Consider the following 19076-nt stretch of genomic DNA (forward strand, 5'->3'; position numbering starts at 1 on the left):
ATTGCAACCTGCTTATTTGTACATGTGCTTTGTTTTTTGAAGTATAACCCCTGCCCATTTTTTTTTCCCAAGAGAACGCTATAGTTGTAGAATTCTAGCATATACATGACTCCTTGTAAACAAGAATTTGCCATCTAAACTTGAGAAAAGAAGTAATTAAAATGTGTTTCTTTCAGTGGTTCCTTTTGGCGAGCTTTTGTGGCTTCCCTCTTAGTGTGCTGAATGTTTGCGAATCTTTTCTTAAAATGCCACACACAGAATATGACAACCGAAGTACCTAACTTAAGTGGTGTGAATATCACACAGGGAGCCTAGCATCTAAGAGGCACTACAATGCGTAAGAGGCATTACGACACATAAATGTAGTTGAACAGGTTTCTAGGTATAAGCAGTCTCTTCTTGAGGGAATAAATATCATATAATTTTCTGAAGGGGAAAAAATAAACAGAACTACAGAGCTGGTATCTATGGAATCTTAAAAACTACTTTCTTGAGAGAATCTTAAAAACTTCTATCTTGAGAGAGAGTTGAGGAATGGCAGGATAATTAGCATTAAAGACCTCTCAATGCCAAATGTTAGAGTTAACATGCCTCTCACAGGAGACTTGCAAACTTCAGGATTATATACCAAAGAAATGCTTGATCATAAGGATACTCTTCCATTGTCAAAAGAACACAGAGTGTAATTTATCACTCCACAAACCATTCTCTGAAGCCATGTGCTAGCTGCGTAGGAGAATGTCATTTGGAGAGATAAAGATCATATCAAAGGTGAAAGCTTGGAAAACTCAGTACATAATACATATAATCTATGAAAACTCAGCTCACAATGTGGCTGTGAACTAAAGGCTAGCATGGGGTGACAATTAAAGAACGAGTTGTCAAATCATGAAGACTTCATTAACAGAGGGTAACTGACAGCAGAATAATAGGGGACTTTAATGGATCACATTTCTGCTACGCACATTCTCTAATAATAAAAATGCCCTTTTCTTGCTAATACCAGGACCTGGTAATTATTGTCAGGGGGGATTATCTTGTTCTTAGATTTGCACTGAATTTTATAATCATTGAACCAGTCTTCAGTACCAATTCAAAAATGGGAATTCCATCACCTTTTATGTTCCTTCAGCTGTTAATATTAACATTTTGGTTTAACTCTTGATTTCATTTATACTTCCTTGTATGTGCCAAGTGACCTCATCCTGTTTATAAAAAAAAAAAATATCTTTTTTTTTTCCTAAGCCTTTCACAAAAGTTTTGACCTTTCAACCAAGGCATTCAAGGATTGACTTTCAATGTGCATGCATTTATTATGTCTGACTCATAAAAACCAGCTTGTGACATTGCTCTGCATATTCATAGCCTTCAAATCATCATAACAACAACCTGTGTATGCAGCCTGTGAGAGTCAAAATCCAGATTTGAGTGGAATATTTGTCTGGTGCTGATCATTAAATAGTTAAGAGATGGTCAGAAGAAGAAAGTGATCTATAGAAATCAATGAGAATTTTCTGTTTTCTTCACAAAGCTTCACATCCCAGTCTAAATTGTAAGTGAATTACGTATGTCTTTTCATTTGTTGCTCTGCAGGGTCATTGCTGTAAATTACCAAATTCTGCTGACTGAGTTTGTAAATTAGGTGCCTCCCAAGGTTAATCAAGACACCAAAGTTTGGAGTCTGTGCTTCCCAAAGGCCTATACAGTGACCTAGGCTTTGAACGCTGGAACTTCAATTCGATGCCTGAAGTTACTGTGAATACTCACTCATCCATGTCTATCTGATGGGACTATTTACATGGTATAGATTAATCCAGTTTAATTTTTAGTCTTGCTTGTAAGAAAGATGATGAGAAATCTGCTGTACTAAATTTTGGAGTTTAACTCCTCTAGAACAGGATACAAATGATTCTTAATAACTCTTAGTGTAAGAAACAGCTCCCTGACAATGCAGTAAAATCTTTACCTACTAGACTGTAGTAGGTTAATAACATAATTCCAGTGTAATAAAATGCAAAAGAATGCTCATGGGAAACAGAGTAAATTCTTTGGAATGAACACATATATTATTTACCTGTTCATATGTTTAGTAAGTTTTTATCTTTTAAAAATAAGATTAAAAATAAGATTTTTTTTTTTTAATTTCTGTAGTGTGTACACTTAAGCAACTTCTGCAGAATGAGGTCTTGAGTATTAATAGAATGAATGGAAATTTAATATATCTTTGTCTCCTTGGCAATGTAGTCCTATATTTCCTGTTTCCTGGACAATTTACATAATTATGCCAACTTAGTGGACATCTGTTTTAATATCCGCAGGCAAAATTACAAGGTTGAAATACCACTGCTTCCATTTTGCCTGTTGAGATAAGCTTTTGAAGTTGAAAGGATAACTAAAACTTGAGCACATGTTCTTGGGAAAATAAAAGGCATAAAACTAAGATACAAACATATGCTTTGGGTTCTTATCTCCTTAAACTCCATCCTATTCAGTCACATCTGAGCCAAACAAAGTTCAAGTGCTGACTTGCTAATTAGGCACAGTGGGGATGCAACATTTCTTCAGGCTGCCCCTCAGCGATGTACAATCCAGGCAACACGAATTACTTGGCAATGAAAATTCAAAACTGGGAATTTCATAACCAGAGTTTGAAAGTGTTGCTTCCTCTCCTGCCAGCTTGTGTGTAGCTAAAAGAGTGAATTTCATAGAACATTATGCACAGTCATGGTTGGGGCATATACATTATGGTTACCCATGAAATCTGGAGGGACTATTCCATGACCTGAGCCCTTTGCAGTACTGTGTTCCTAGGCCAGCCCCTGGGGCATGCCTTTCCATTGATGGTTCTTCCAAGATACTGGGGAGTGCAGTTAGGCAATGGCACTTAGACTGTTCAGGTGATATCCCAGATGGGTCAGGATATGGCATATCAGAGTGAAGAAGAGAAGGATTATCATTTAGAAGAGGATACAACTAGCTGGAGGAAAAAAGTGCTTGGATTTTAAGTCTTCTCTCTGGTTCTGTGTTCAAGTCTTTAGAAAACCACAGTCTGACTTTCAGATGGACCGAGATGCCTGATCAGAGATTTACACTGTGTTTTTTGTTGCCTATATTATGTTGTTGTCTGCTGTAATTTGTTAAGAACCTGAAGTGACTGGTGCATGGCCACGGTGGTAACCAGAAGCTTAACAGCCTCCTGTCTTAACACAGGACAACAAATTAATCTGTGGTTTGCAGCAATCATCTCTGAGTTTCATATCTCAGTGCAGTGCAGATTTGCGGTCTTTAAACTTGATAGGCATCTTCTCAGCTATTTGTACTGTGAGGTATATATTCCTGGGAGATTATATAGCCTTCAGTCAAAGCAGGATAGGCCCTGACTGTTGCCATCACTAGTGCTCTTTACCAGGAAGAGGGGCACTGCCAGTCTCTGGTAGCTGGAAGGAATCTGAAGAGCAGAGAAGGTGAAAACACGCTAGGCCTAAGTATAACTGGGGGAATGAGGAAACGCCTTTCAGGAGACTGCGGGATAGTGTTCCACAGATTTTGTGCTATTATGTTGGACAGACACTCCCGCTGATGTAGCAGGCTCTGAGTAGGAATGGGAACCTGTCTGTGCATATCCAAATGTAGGCTTGAAGTCCTAGTCTGCAAATGTGGAGCAGGGATTTTGATTTGCCTGCGTATATAATCTCAGGGTCCTGGTTGTTGCAAGGCTGGTTTTCTTTTGGCTGTTTTTGTATCCAGAGCCATATAAAAGTCAAATCTATATTGATTTTTCTTTTCAAAGTGTGACCTGTCTTGATACGGTTCATGATGACTAGGAACAAGAAGTGCGATAGCCCACTGTCATTACTAGGTGTATTAAATAATGTGAAACTCATTTGCATCTAGTTTAGTCATAGATCAAATTCCTGCACTTAGCTTTCTCTGCTGCGTGTTATAAGGTCTCTTAAGACAACATTCACACTTATTCCAGTAATCAATCTCATTTTAAGTTGAGAGCAAAATAAATAGAAATCAAGCAGGTAAGGTATTTTATTGTTCTGTTTACATTTCTGTAGCTATATAAATATTTCCTAGACAAAATAAACCACCAGAAAAATGATGGGACACTTGAAATGTGCAATTTATAGTAGCAGAGAAATGGAGACATATCTGCCTCATAGTTTTTCCAAATTACCCTATCACAGTTAAACCATTGTTCAAAATACCTTCAAAATACCAAAATTCTGAACAAATCTTACCAGTTCAGTATGATTAGAAACTACTGAATTCTTCATTATGAAGAAGGTTAAAATCCACAATTGTTCACGTTAGATGGCCAGTGCCATCAATATGACAAATTCTGGAGCTTGCTGTGACGCAGCTAATGGGCACATCCACATAAATGCAGCATCTGGTACACAAGCATGAAAGATGAAGTGTCAGTCTGTACGTTGCTGTACATACAGGGATAGTACAATTGTACACTCTGCAGAAGAGTGCATTTTTCTGGTAAAGATGTGAATGTTGCTCATGATACTAATAAAAATGTAGCAAGCCCTTTTTCCTCTTGCTCTCCATTCTTTTCCCAGTTTATTAATTTTTTCCCATATTCCACATTCAGGATGACCTCTCCTGCACTTCTGTGGAAAACAACCTGAATTAATTCCTGACATTATACACTTTTTGTATTTGCAGAGACATCCCTTCAGTAATAGGATGACATTTTCTATACCTTGTTTCTCTGCAAAATCTAGGTGATCTCATATCGAAATATTTAGGGTGGAAGCCTATTTGGACTTCCTGTAGTCATACTCAGGTCCCAGTTCAATAAATTGTTTAGCCCCTCTTTGACAAAATACTTTAGGTATACATTGATTTACATGGAGATAATGGAGTTAAATAACAATCAGCCATGCACCCATGCTGTGCTGAATTTGTACTTAAATACAGTCTAGGTTTGGAGGGATAATTTAACGTGGAAGAGAACGTGTCCCTTGATTTTTTCTCAAGCATCTGCCTTATTTTCTCTGTTTCTATAATCTTTTTCTTACAGCAACGTAAGAAAACTAGCTTTTATGGTAGATTGAAGAAAGTATTACTACTCTTCTTTCATGACTTCAGCTTTTATTAGTTGTACAAAGAATAAAATTGAAATGGAGTGGAAATACAGGTGCTGCACTTCTAGCTATGTGATGAACTTGTCATCTCATCATAGAGATTAATGGGTTTTCTTCCATTAGATATCCCTTCAGAAGCATTTGTCTGACACAGCAATAGCCTTATTTATTCCATGGACAGGGTGAACAATTTTTTGGAAAATTTCAAGGTGAAAAGGGTATAACAATTCTCTCTTTACTTAATATGTTCTCCTCTCCCCAGTTGTCTATTACAATATGCTATTTTTAAGTATTCCACCACCAATTTCCAATTACCCTTGTCTGCTCTATCTTACTAGTGAACTTTTCACCAGCGAATTCAGTGAGGACCTAACCTGAGAAAAAATACTCAAAGATTTTTGCCCCTACACTGATCATGATTAAGACCATGCTGGTTTTTTTGAGAGGTGACACTACGGTAAATGACGAATGATATTGCAATTGTTAATAATAGTTATTATTGGCAATTTTTCCTGTGTTAGATTCTCTTCATCATCTGGGTAGGTTTTCAAGGGCTCCTTACAGTTAGAGTCAAGCTCTGATGCATCTGTTCAGGCTGTGGACCACCTTTTTGAGTTCAGCCTTAACAGGAATGCTTAAACAGGAAGAGGTTATAAGATAAGCAGAATATACTCCATAAGAAAAGCTCTCATGGCCTTCCTATGAAATACATCAACATTTGTGGAAGCTGCCTGTGTGGCTGTTCAGCACCTTTTGTTTTGGTTTTTTTTCTCCTAGGATTTTCTTCTTAGTCATCGTGCAAAGGTTGTGTCTGCATGAGAACGTTTCATAGAAGCAGAGATGCAGAATGGCTGGGATTCTTGGCAATCAGGAGGTCAGTGGTAATAAACCCTCTGCCAGAGGGTGTAATCTTAAAATATTTTTCCACTTAGTCATCTGTGACATGCAACTAGGAAAAATAAGGGTTGTTTTGTTCCCTATGGCCATAGGCTTTGCTTTTAATTTGCTCTCATCTTTTGATATGTTGATAGCAGCTTCATTTTCTTATTCAAAATCTTGCACAAACTTTGCTCCTAAGCTAGTGTCAGGAGAGGTGCTCCCTGAACAGCCTGTGCTCTTCTCAGCTGCAGAGGCAGCAGAATAGCACATTCATCACCAAATCCTGAGCAGTCTCCGTTCCAGTTCCAGTTTGCTGACAAGACTCCCTAAAAACAAGCAGAGCTGCTGCCTGCTTTAAATGAATCAGCTGCCTTTTCCAGCTGCCACTTCAGTAGTCTGTGTGTCTCCCATCTGTTTTGGTTCCAATAAAACATTCCTGTTTTGAAGGATCTACTTCTATCCCCTGATAAGCCAATGAGATCAGGATCCCACTTAAAAAACGTGTGTTGCTTCTGGTGCTGTTTGTTTCTAACCTGCATGGAACACTCAATAATAAAGGATCTGATCTGGGGAAAAGAAGAGGAGAAAAGAAAAAAGGTGACTGTGTGCATGTCTGTACTGCAAGCACATTAGGTGAGAAGCAGTCTAGGTATGGTGATGGACTTCTTTAGCTATAGAGCTCCATCCTTTCATTTCTGCGCAGCTTCCAGTAACTAACTACCAACTTGCATTGCATTGGGTGTCTCAGCAATGCAGTGTCTCAGCAATGCAGTGTCATGTGCAGCCCAGACATACCCTCCATCTCATAGCTGAAGAAGCTGTGTGTGACATGGTGTATGACTTATTAGTGAATTTCTGTCCTGGCTACTCTTTTTTTCTCACATTGAGTGACTTGGACGACAAAGCCTGTTAGAATTTATTTGTATTGGCCATTTATATAGATATATTTATTTTTATATATATTTTAATATATTTATTTTATATATATATATATATATATAGCCACAATTTCTTTATTTTAAGTATAAATTTGAAAAACATGTCTCATTTCTCAGTAAATGGTGCTTTCCCGCACAGGTTACCTCTTCCAGGCTGGCTTCTTAATCTACTTCACTCCAGGAACAGTCACACTGTTGGATACAGTTAGATTCACTGCACGATATATTTTGCACCATTACCCAGGAGTATCTTGTACAAAGGAAACTGCAGGCCAGAAACACCAGCCCAAAGTTGCATTGCCAAAGTCAGAAAGATTAAGACATCTGCCAGCTAGATGGTGTCAAGAACTCCAGGGCCAATCACCTAAAACTCAATCACAGTCACTTTCCAAAAAGCTGGACAACAATTAGCAACACAAATAAAAGAAGAAATCACGCAGTGTTTTTTTCAGGAGTTTATGTATCAAGTGGGCCAGTCAAAGAACTGAATAGAAGGCCAGGCAAGTGTAAAATGCAGTAAGTGTTAAATGCAGTGTTCAGGTATGCTGCTTTCTGCACAGGCCACAAGCAAAGGTACAGTACCAGCTGGCATTTTTATATATATATATAAATATAAAAATATATTTATATATATATAAAAATATATAAATATATATAAAATAAAAATATAAATATAAAAAATATATTTATTTATTTTTGTTGGCCATTTATATATATATATTGGCCTCTTTTATATATATATAAAAGAGTATTTGAACATCATGCACATTCAGTTGTGGGATTCTTGGGATAAAGAACTCAGGTTGTATTAGAAGCTTAACCTCTTAGTGTTCTGTAGTACACTGCATTCATTGTGTCTTTCATTAAATTCTGTTTCTTAGTGTTCCTTTGATTAATTATGTATCATCATAAATTAGTGCTGAAGAACTTGTGGTATGTTCTAACAGTTGTTGAATTGTTTACTGTGCCATCTGTGGAGCTGTTGGCTACTTGAGCTCATTGAATAGAAACTGGATGTTATGTAGTTATATAGGCAACATGAAGTCAGTTTTAGGTAGTAATAACATCTCAGATGTGAACTGATGCAGTGCATTTGCACTTGACATTAACTAGTAAGTTAATATGGTTTTAAAATGTTATGACGCATCACTGCAGATGAAGCTAGTGAGTTACCATACAGGATGTGTTAGACTGACTTTAAAAATTTGAATCATGATGTACCTGTTGATTATAACTAAATGAGATGACCAAACTATGCAAACCAGTAATTTGGGCATGGTTTCCTGTTTCTGAGCAGGTATTTGTACTTTTAAGTTCTCAGTTATATGCAAAGTTCATGGCTCTGAAATAACTGTTAAGCTTGTTATGCTTACAACAAGGAACCATGCTAACTAGCTATTTTGAAGGGAGACACTTTAGAAGAGAGAAGTGGTGCCAGACTGAGCCTTCTTACTTTGTAAGTTACTTGTGGAGAAGTCCAGGGCCTCAGAAAGATTAGATGAATAGCATCATGAGTAAAGCAGAAGAAAATATCATGTATCTACAGTATTTAGGCTAACCTGACTTCCTCAGAAGCCCCTTCTTCTATTCACAGGTATAATATTTGCTATACTTTTCTATCTAGTACCTAAGAAAGAAGAGGTTTAGTATCACTTGTGCTTTTTTGGGTGCAGTTATAGTCTGTTCTATTACTGATTTAATGTTGTCTTTTCTTAGATTAAGTAAGGCCTCTCCATGCATATTTATATGCATATATATATATACGTACACACACACACACACACTACTTTTTCTGTCGTCCCTTAAAACTCACTGCTTGTGCTTGGATTTGTGCTACTGTTTTGGTCTTTCAGCCCGCACTTGTATGCTTTATCCTTGAGTTGTTTGTCCTGGCTATGCAAGTTTCTGCAGGACTTTTTGGTTCCCATGCAGTACAACAGCTCAATATAAGTGGCATTGCAGTGTGATTAACATTGAAAATAACCGGATTCAGTCCTGGCCTTTTATTAAGAGCTATTGTTTTTTCTCATTCTCAAGTATATATCAATTCTGGCAAGGGGTTGTGACAAGTTGTTTTTACCAGGCTAATTGGCAAGTGATGAGTACAGTATCTTATTTCAATCTTACGAGTGGAATATTTGGGACATTTCATTTTGTCCTATTACATATTTTGAAAAGCCTGGCTGTGTGTTGGCATTATGCAGAGTTCCATACAGAATAATGTTTGATAGACTCAAGGAAATAGCTGAAGATCAGGATGGATGAGGCATAAAGAAAGCAAACGTATTTGGTTGGGATAGAGTTAATTTTCTTCATAGGAGCTAGTATGTGACTATGTTTTGGAGTTGTGCTGAAAACAGCGTTGATAACACAGGGATGTTTTCGTTCCTGCTGAGCAGTGCTTGCTCAGAGTCAAGGCCTCTTCCACTTCTCACCCCACCCCACCAGCGAGTGGGCTGGGGGTGCACAAGAAGCTGGGAGGGGACACGGCCGGGACAGCTGACCCCAACTGCCCAAAGGGCTATTCCAGACCATATGGCGTCATGCTCAGCATATAAAGCTGGGGAAGAAGAAGGAAGGGGGGGGACGTTTGGAGTGATGGTGTTTGTCTTCCTAAGTAACCATGCCGCGTGCTGGAGCCCTGCTTTCCTGGAGATGGCTGAACTCCTGCCTGCCCATGGGAAGGAGTGAATGAATTCCTTGTTTTGCTTTGCTTGTGTGAGAGGCTTTTGCTTTCCCTATTAAACTGTCTTTATCTCAACCCATGAGTTTTCTCACTTTTACTCTTCTGATTCTCTCCCCCATCCCAGTGAGGGGGGAGTGAGCGAGCAGCTGTGTGGGGCTCAGTTGCTGGCTGGGGTGAAACCAATACTGGATGTTCCGGTTTGGACCAGGTTTGTTTGATACAGTTAGAGAGAACCTCCTCCTGTTCTCAGTAACAGAGCTCTGAACAAAAGCATTGTCTCTCTCTGCCTCTCTCTCTGCCTCTCTCTGCCTTATCTTCTCAGAGGTGAAAGATCTGGCTAGGTACCAGTGTTAAGTCCTGGACAACACTACCTTTTTATGAAGCCACATATGGGGAATTAGGACTGTGCCATTTCTTGGAAGTCTTTGAGAGGAGTCTGTCTGCAGTCTTGTTGAAAGTGTGATCTCTCACTGAGCACATTCATTAGAAGTATATTGATGATACACCTGCAAAGGCTTTTCAGGTCATCTGCTGTATTTCAGTGCGTGCTGAAAGAGGTTCACTCCTCCAAACTTCCTCAGGAAAACAGGAGATAGTGTGCCATTGCAGGGCACCATGGTACTGGTGACTAACATACTGTTGCCACTGACAACATATGAACCTCCGTATTACTTTGAATGGAGTTAGATAATATGGGAATAAAAACATCAGTGACAAGCACATGCTGGTGGTGCGGTTATGAGTGTTGCAGAACACTTGATACCACTAAATGGAAGTTAGTAAAAGATGCTTTTTATAGACAAGATTGGGAGTGCTGGAGTTTTATCTGTCTAGCAGGAAGCTGTGTATTTAGTTTGTTAAAGGTGAGAGAGGAGATGGACATGCTGTTAGTCAGTCAGCCTTTATTTATCAGCACCATCATGAACACAAAGAAATTTTTTTCATCCACTGAGAACACCATGCTGCCAGCCACTTCCCACCCAGCTGAGCACATCCACGCTTCCCTGTGACACCAGCTCTTTGCACAGGTGCTGAGTACACCAGAGCAATACTGCCTGGGAGCTGTGGGAATTAGACCACCCTCTACTGCATGTGTTTTAATGCAGCTTTAATTGGATTTTTATTGTTTGCTTCCCCAAAGTTTTGTTCCAACAACAGATGGGACCACTGTCCTAACATGTATGGGGCTGAGCTTTTTATCTAAGGAACAATCTTTGCTTTTAAGTTGCCCTTTATTTCAAATAGCATGACATCTATCCTCTTCAGAGAACACTGTTATCAGAGGAGGGGGGACTGAAAGGAAGTAGTAAAACAAAAAGAGCTAAAATATAATAATTAAGAGCTTTAGCTATCTAATAATTATTATTAATATTGTTATTTTTACAGAACTTTAACAAGTATTTTTTTCTTATATTGGTATTAGTTTAAATGGAGTTGCCCTTGTGTCAGCAAGAGAAGAATTGTTGTTTAAAGCACATAATGGGATGGGCATTTCCATCTATCAGCCACTCCTCCTCTGCTTTGGTACCATCTGCAAACTTGCTGAGGGTGCACTCTGTTCCATCATCCAGGTCATTAATGAAGAGGTTAAAGAGTGTTGGCCCCACTATCAACCCCTGGGGTACACCAATAGTGACGGCCTCCAGCTGGACTTCATACTGCTGTCAGCAACCCTTTGACCCAGGCAGTTCAATCAATTTTTCATCCACAGTCCTCGTATCTAGTTCATACTTCATCAGTTTGTCTACAAGGATGTAATAAAAGACAGTGCTTGAAAGCCTTGCTAAAGTCAGGATAAACAACATCCACTGCTGTCCCCTCATCCACTGAGCTAGTAATTTCATTGTTGTTGTTTCAGGTTGGTCAAGCATGATTTCCTGTTCCTGATACTGACTATTCCCAATCACTTTCTTGTCTTTCATGTGTTTGAAAATGGCTTCCAGAATTATTTGCTCTACCACCTTCCCAGGCATCAAGGGAAGCTGACTGGCCTGCAGTTCTCTGCATCCCTCTTCTTGCCCTCTTGAAGATAGGAGTGCATGTGCTTTCTTCCTTGAAACCTTTCCTGATCACCATGACACTTCAAAGATAATCAAGAGTGGCCTCACAGTGACATTGGCCAGCTCCCTCTGCACTTCTGGGTACATCCCGTCAGCTCCCATGGACATGTGTATGTCCACTGCATTTAAGTGTTCCCTGATTTGTTCCTCCTCCACTGATGGTATGTCTTCCTTGCTCCAGGCTTTCCCACTGGCCCCAGGGGCCTGAGATTCCTGAAGGTAAAATCGTAGCCTCCCACAGTGCTGCCATGCTGTCTGGAAGTAAGTACGCCCGTAAATCACTACAGCACCTAGCTGAGCTGCTTACGTTGAGGACTGAGGCTTTTCTTTCCACCTGCTTTAGTTCAGCATTGACAGAGAAACAGAAAGCTCTGTGTGCATAGTAGCAGATGGGAAAAGATGGGGAAAATTGATCTTTGAAAAGGAATACTAACATCACAAGCTGGTTCAACAAAAAGCAAGCACAAGCAAATCTGGGATCTCTTACACAATACATCAAGCAGATAGGACCTTTTTTTCCTTTTAGATGCCTGCTGATCACAGCTGAAGTGTACCTTCATCTCCTTTTAGAGGGTGAAAAAGCATTAGTATGTTGGAAGTATCTTTCAAAACTCAGTTTACAAAATAGCACACTGGATCGTGGGAAGTAGGGCTGTGCCTCATCAGCTGTCTGCCCAAAGATGAGCTCATTATAAACACTTCATTAGTGACAGACGCTTGTCTATTTCTTCTTAAAAATATCTGGGAACTTCTCACCCCCTCCCAGGCAATTTCCAAAAGGATGTCAGTATCCTTTTATCCTTTTTCCTAATGCCTAACATAAAAAGCTCAGTCTGTTCACTTCTTCACAGGTGGTTTAAACCATTGTTTTGGTGCTCTGGATTATAACATAAGGGAAATATTTTAAAAGAAACAATCCTGCTATGGAAAATATTGTTTGGGTGTCTCAAAGTACTATGCAAAAAGAGTGATAGCATTTGCCATTTACTCTGTGCCACTATTTTGTGTTATTAACTGCTCTTTGCTGCTGACCTCTCTAGATGCTACCAGGCCAAAGATACCTCCAGCTCTGTCCTGTCACTTGTTTCCTTTTGGACAAACTTTGCCAAGAACTCAAGGGTCCAATTGTACTGTCAGGCCCACTGTAGGAGGGGTAGCTTAGCAGGGGGTAGCTTCGAGGGGTAGCTTAGAGGGGGTAGCTTAGAGGGGTAGCTAGCAGGGATACTGTCGATCATGTTGGTATTTTATTTTTCTGCTCTACCTCCAGAAGTCATAACTAAAAGGCCACAGCAGTGTCGCAGTCATCACAGATACAGGTCATGTGTACACCTATGAATACAAACATATATGCCATTCTACCTATAAAAAGTAAGATTCATACAAATTTTATCTAGATTAATAGATTGAGGTCATTAGGGATCACTGGGTCACATATTCTATTGTTTTATAAACCATGGACTTTAGAATGTACTCCAGTATCTGCTGTATTGAGCGGAAAACCTGTATTTTGTCTGAAATATTTTTTCCTGAAAGGCCTTCAACATATTTTTAAAATTCCAAAATATTTTAAGAATTCCATTAGAAAAAGACTTGACTTTATAATTTGAGTGTGTATGTCGTTATATGTAGCATCATTATTACGTATACACATTTATGTAGTATGGAGTAAAATTATTGTGATTATGCACAATTTTCTAAGCAGATTGCAGAGCACAGAAAACCAAGTCAACAACAGAAAAGCAGCTAGAAAAGTCCAGTGTGCCTGTGCATACTTTATTCTGGCTTATAATGCCCAAAACGAACTGGCTGCCTATCACTGTTCTATCAGTCGAAGTAGCACACTTCAGATAGTTCCAACCTTTCAAACTACCATCTGTTAAGACACAATCATAAGCCCACTGACAAGTGTTTGTCAGAAATCACTTCATGCTAATTGATCTCTTTTCCGACACACTTTAGGAGCTAATTTTTAAGACCTGAGAGCCATCATTACTACACATTAGTTGTCAAGATAACGACACAGCTGTCCTTTGGAAAAAAGAACCTAAACTACTTGAACTATCACAAAATTATAGGAGAATCGCTTTTAAACAGCCATGTTCAAAATTTTAACTGAAACGAAAGGAAGCGTTGGTCAAAACAACGTATCCCATCACCAACAGCTGCATTCTTTTGCATCATTAGTAAATTTAATTTTGTTTTGTTTACAGTGAATGAAGAGGTGCAATGATCATGCGAAATCACTGGTGCAAGCGATTTTCATTCTTTTCAAGCATGCCTTCTTCCTGACATAATTATGCCTAATGATTTGTTGCATTCTGCATCTGCAGTAATCATGATTTCATCCTTATCTTTAATCACTGCATCTTTGCTATTCTTTCAAAGATGTGGTCAGCAGCCCTAGAGGGGCAGAAAGTTAAGGGGCCAGTGATGGCAATGATGCCTGTTCTTACTAATGCCAGTGAAAATTTTGACAGTAATAGGGCAAAATACAGCATTCACTCTGTTATACGATGTTAAATGCCTGATAAATAAATCTCACCGTGTTAGTCATAAAGCTGAAGCCTGTTTACAATTTCCATTTTTGCTCAAAGTCTCTATTTATTCCCATCAACACGCAATTTCAATTTTAACATCTGTTGGAAAATCTGCCTGCCTATTGTTTGTCTCCAAAGAAAGAAAACCTTTTGTTATGGGCTGTGTTCCTGTTGTATCTCTGCAGTCAGCTGAGGAACACCTTGTGTAAGGCTCGGTCTATTCTTCTGGGGCCCTTGACAACTTTGAAACATCTAAAAAAGCATTGCTGCTTGGCTCTTTTCAGACCTTCCTCCAGAGAGCTGAGTATCTGGAGAAGGGGCCTACCCAGTCCTAAGGGAGGATGATCAATAGCACTTCTGTTGTAGATGAATCTTAGTCAAGTAATCTGCACAGACTTGAATTTTCCATTATTATGTAGATTCCTTCTGTAAGTCAATATCTAGATTGAATGTTCCCTGAGATGAAAGCATGGCTGAGAGGCAGATACATCTCAATATATGTGAAATAATGGGAAAAAAACCCAAACCCCACCTAAATTAGACCAGTCCTCAGTTGGACCCAGTTCTACTCCTACTGAAGCACCTTGTCTGTTCTTCAGTGGAACTTGAAGACATGTGGAGGGGTGAGCAAAAATAGAACTGCAGTATCCTCATCAATGAGCAAAAAGGCTAAAATCTTTTACCAACTCCTTGATAAGAGGAGAAAAGGTTTAGTTTGCAAGGTCAGTCAGCTGAAACTTGCATTTCTGAAAATTAAGGAGTTAGCAATACCAGGCATATTTGTGGTTAAGAAAAACTCAATGCTCAGCAGGCAAAGCCATAAGAATCTTGGGAGCTGTTAAGGTGAACTGCAAGAAAAGAAGGGTCTATAAATAGGAAAATCCAAATAACCAATGCTGTTATTGGGATTTTAAAATATAGGGTGTCTGTTAGACCAATTCTAAGGCCACCCAGTACCATCCTGAAGAAGCCAATACTGAGAAGATTCTGAAAACTGCTGAAATCACACTAGAGAAAACACTTAAGAAAGCATCCTCTGTTAATAAAGAGAGAAGAAGTGATACAAGCAGGTGATTTCCAGCTCTAATTTTTCCAGCTTCTGGAAATCAGATATCTTGATCTCAGTGATATGGCTCCATCTTTGATAAATGTAGACATTTGGATGAGAACTCATATGTGAAGCTCCAAAATAGTTCATAAAAAATAAGTGGATTTGATTTTTTGAGGGAATGAAACTATACAGGTTTTCAAAAGTTTAATTGCTTTTCTGGTTAGATTCAATTTATATAGTTTACAGTGGTTTAAGTTTATAAAGCTATAAAAGGAAGTCTAAAGACTGATGAAATATCTGTCAAAGAAATCAGGTATAGCTAATAACTCAACTAATTAACAACAATCTGCAGTTATGTGATACCATTCATCCCCAGACATAAAAGTGGTTTGCAAATGAATTAATGAAACATACGCAGTAAAAAATATTATCTGCATTTTATAGTGGGCAAATGGAGGCCTAGAGAGACTGAAGTGATTGCCATGGCAACAAAGAAAATTTGTGTCAAGACAAGGAAAAGTACACAGAATTTTTTTTACTGTCTTATGTAGCAGTCTCTTTTGAAATATTTTTTTGTCTTTTGTGCATATCTGTTGTTTCTTTCCCATCACTATCACATCTCTGCTGGCTTGTCTCAACTGCTTATTCCACACAGTTGATAGACATTTTCCAATTTGCAAGCCTTATATTAAGTAACAATTTTTTTCATTACATGTAATAGAACAATTTGATCTTTTGATCCTATTTGTATTTTAAAGTTGCCTTGTAATGAGACATGACAAAGAAGATATTATTTTAAGACATCTTAAAGCAGAAATAGCCTGTGCTCTCAACTGAGATATATGTATATCCACAAAAGAGAACTAATATCAAGGGGTTTATCTTCCAGCAATGAACTAGAATTAAGATTTCTTTTTCTTTGGATAGGAACACTGGGTAAAATGCTCTGCTATTTTTCTTTAGGTTTTTAACTTTGGAATCAAAACTTTTAACTTTGGAATCAAATTTTCATTTGGCATGAACAGACATTACTCCGGTGAAATCAGCAGCACATAATGAAGTTCTGGTCCAGAGTAACAAAGTAAGTTTGTTATCCTACATATATTTCTGTAGATGGGTGTTTTTTCTTCAGAAGCCCACATATGAAAGGAAGGGCTATCCCGACCCTGTGAACTGCATTCTCTTATCTTTAATAACTGGCAGCCATCAGACTTGCGCTGTGGAGAGCTGAAGCAACAGCTCAGCATCATTTTACACAGCAATAATTTTTCATTGCACGTCACTCCGGCTCCACAAGGGGTTGTAGGCTGACTTGCATGTGTCAGCTTCAGCAGCCCTTCTGGCTTGCTGCTTCTCTTAGCCAGGAGTGTGGGTTACCACCAGGCTTCGAGCCAACACCATCTTATTGATGCCTCCGTGGCACTTGCATTGGTGCTACTGTAATTTGATTGCTTGTGATGTGCGTGTTGTCAGGATACCCAGACTGGCCAAATCCCATATGTGGGATCTGTTTTACCATTGTGTTCCTTCAGTTAAAACTAGTGAAATACCAAAAGAAAATTATCTTTTAGTACTAAGACACTAGTTCATCTCTGCATTTCCTTAGGTTTATGTAGCTGCAATTGCATTAATTTCTGTAAAGCAATTAATGGCCTGTGATTTACAAACCATATTTGCTGTGTCATATTTTTGAGTGAAGGTCTATTTCAGATTTCAAAAGTCAGAGTTCTGCATACTAGCACTCCTCACCGTTTTAATATTTCAAGGTAAAGGCAGCTGAGCAAATATATTTGGGGCTTAACATAAGGCTAGGGGTTTTAGAAGTGTCTAGGTGACTGAAGTGCACACATCTCATTGACAGGAGCAATAGCAATGAGATTTCATTCAAAGTGTGAGAGCTGAGTACAGAGTATGAGGGCAACCACTTTCTCTTCCTCCTTTCAAACTCAGGAGTGTTAATGTTCCATGTAAAGTCTTGCCAGTCCTCTGCGCTTCACACAGACCTGGTCTGTGTGACAGGTAACTGTCACAGTTACAGTTGAGTAACAGTCTTACACTTGAGTAAGACACTTACTCAAGAAAAAAATAGCTTGGAGAAAAGTGCAAAGAAGGGCAACTAGTGAGATGAGGGGAATAGAGACCCTGCTGTGCAGAATGAGAGAGATTGTGACTTACCAAAAGAGGTTCAGGAAAGCACTAATTCGTGCTCAAAAATAAATTAGGTGGGTAAACATTGTAGGGAGAAAAAGAACTGTTTAAGCTCAAGAAAATAACTTATGGTCTGCATTGTGCATGCACATTCAAGGTGGAAAGTGGAACGTTTCCAACAATAAGAGGATTGAGTTTCTATTTCCAATATGAGGGGAAAGAAACCAACTGCAGTGGAGTTTTTTGAACACAGTGGAGCTTGATCAGTCCATGACTTAGTTGCCTGCAGCAGCAATCCCTGCCAGGACTGTGTTTCTTTAAAGAAACTAGCTCTGTTGCAAAGATTGGGGATCATTAACTGAACATTGTGGAAACGTCTTATATAGTACAACACATTCTGCCACCAGCTATGCTAAAAACTGAACAAACAGGGGTAAATGGGTTGTCTTGTTTGCAGTGTTGTGCCAGCATTTTACCTAGGTGTGAAAGAACTGACCTTCCCATTGTGAACCCTGATGAGTCCCTGAATTCACTGTATCTATTTAGGGAAAAAAAAGTAAACATTTAAATAGTATGGGAACCTACATACCCATAACTTTACAGTTATATAGTTACTATGGTTATACAGTTACTCTGTGCATAAAGTTATACGTACAGGCAAGACTGTGGGCCTAAGGTTGTATATATAAATATGTAATAGTGGAGATTTAACAGCAGATCTCTAAAATATATAATGGAATTAGGTTTTTTGCTTGTTCTTCACTTGCTACCCCTTTTCTTTCCTTTTGTATCCACCTCATGCTTTTTATTGAATCCTTTATTTAGCTCCTATGTTCAGGAAAAAAGCTTGTTCACGTGCTCCTGTAGCCACAAAAACATTTTCTCATTTTTTCTGAGACTCACTCTGGCTTCTCATGTATCTTCCAGGCTATCTTTGGCATTCTACTTTTCCTTCCTTTTATTTGGCCTTTCTCATTTTTTTTTCTCCTGTTGTGTTTGCTATTTCTGTCCTTTCATGCTGATAGTCTCTCTTCACTCTAGGTGTTGAAAAAAGTACAAGACAAGGAACATCCCACCAGGGAACTTAGACCTAAGTGCCGAAAGATGACTTTATTAATCTTGGTGGAATATCCCTTTTCCAGTACTTTTCTTTCCAAATAGTCTCTTCCTTCCCATTCCTATTGAGAAAGTTCTTATTGCTGTTCCTCCATTATCTTTACTCTCTGTTAGACTATTTCTTGCTCTTTTTTTTCTCTTTTTGACCATTACTCTACTCCTCCTGACTCAGTGTACAGCCTGAATACAATTTTGCTAGTATGTGTTGCTGAGGTTGGATTCAAAACCCTTACTCATTCAGTGAAGTTTCCTTCATATCAGAGCCATTATTCTGTGTGAATATAACAAATGCGTGTTGCCTACTGCAGAATCTCAATGCTGTGGATTTATAGCAAAGAATTTATGTGAATAACTGTGTCACTCTTTAAATATGGGGGATCCCGTTTCAAATAGAATACCATGTTCAAAGGTATTGCAGGTTTAGTAGGGACAAATTCCCAATTCCTAATTACTTAAAACTTATCAATTTACAGATACTTCATTTACAAACACATTCTGCTTTGAAGCCTGACCTTACCAAAAAAATAAGCTTTTGGGGGAGATTTAGATGTTTTAC

This window comes from Mycteria americana, chromosome 8 (genome assembly GCF_035582795.1).
Source record: "Mycteria americana isolate JAX WOST 10 ecotype Jacksonville Zoo and Gardens chromosome 8, USCA_MyAme_1.0, whole genome shotgun sequence".
NCBI lineage: Eukaryota > Metazoa > Chordata > Aves > Ciconiiformes > Ciconiidae > Mycteria > Mycteria americana.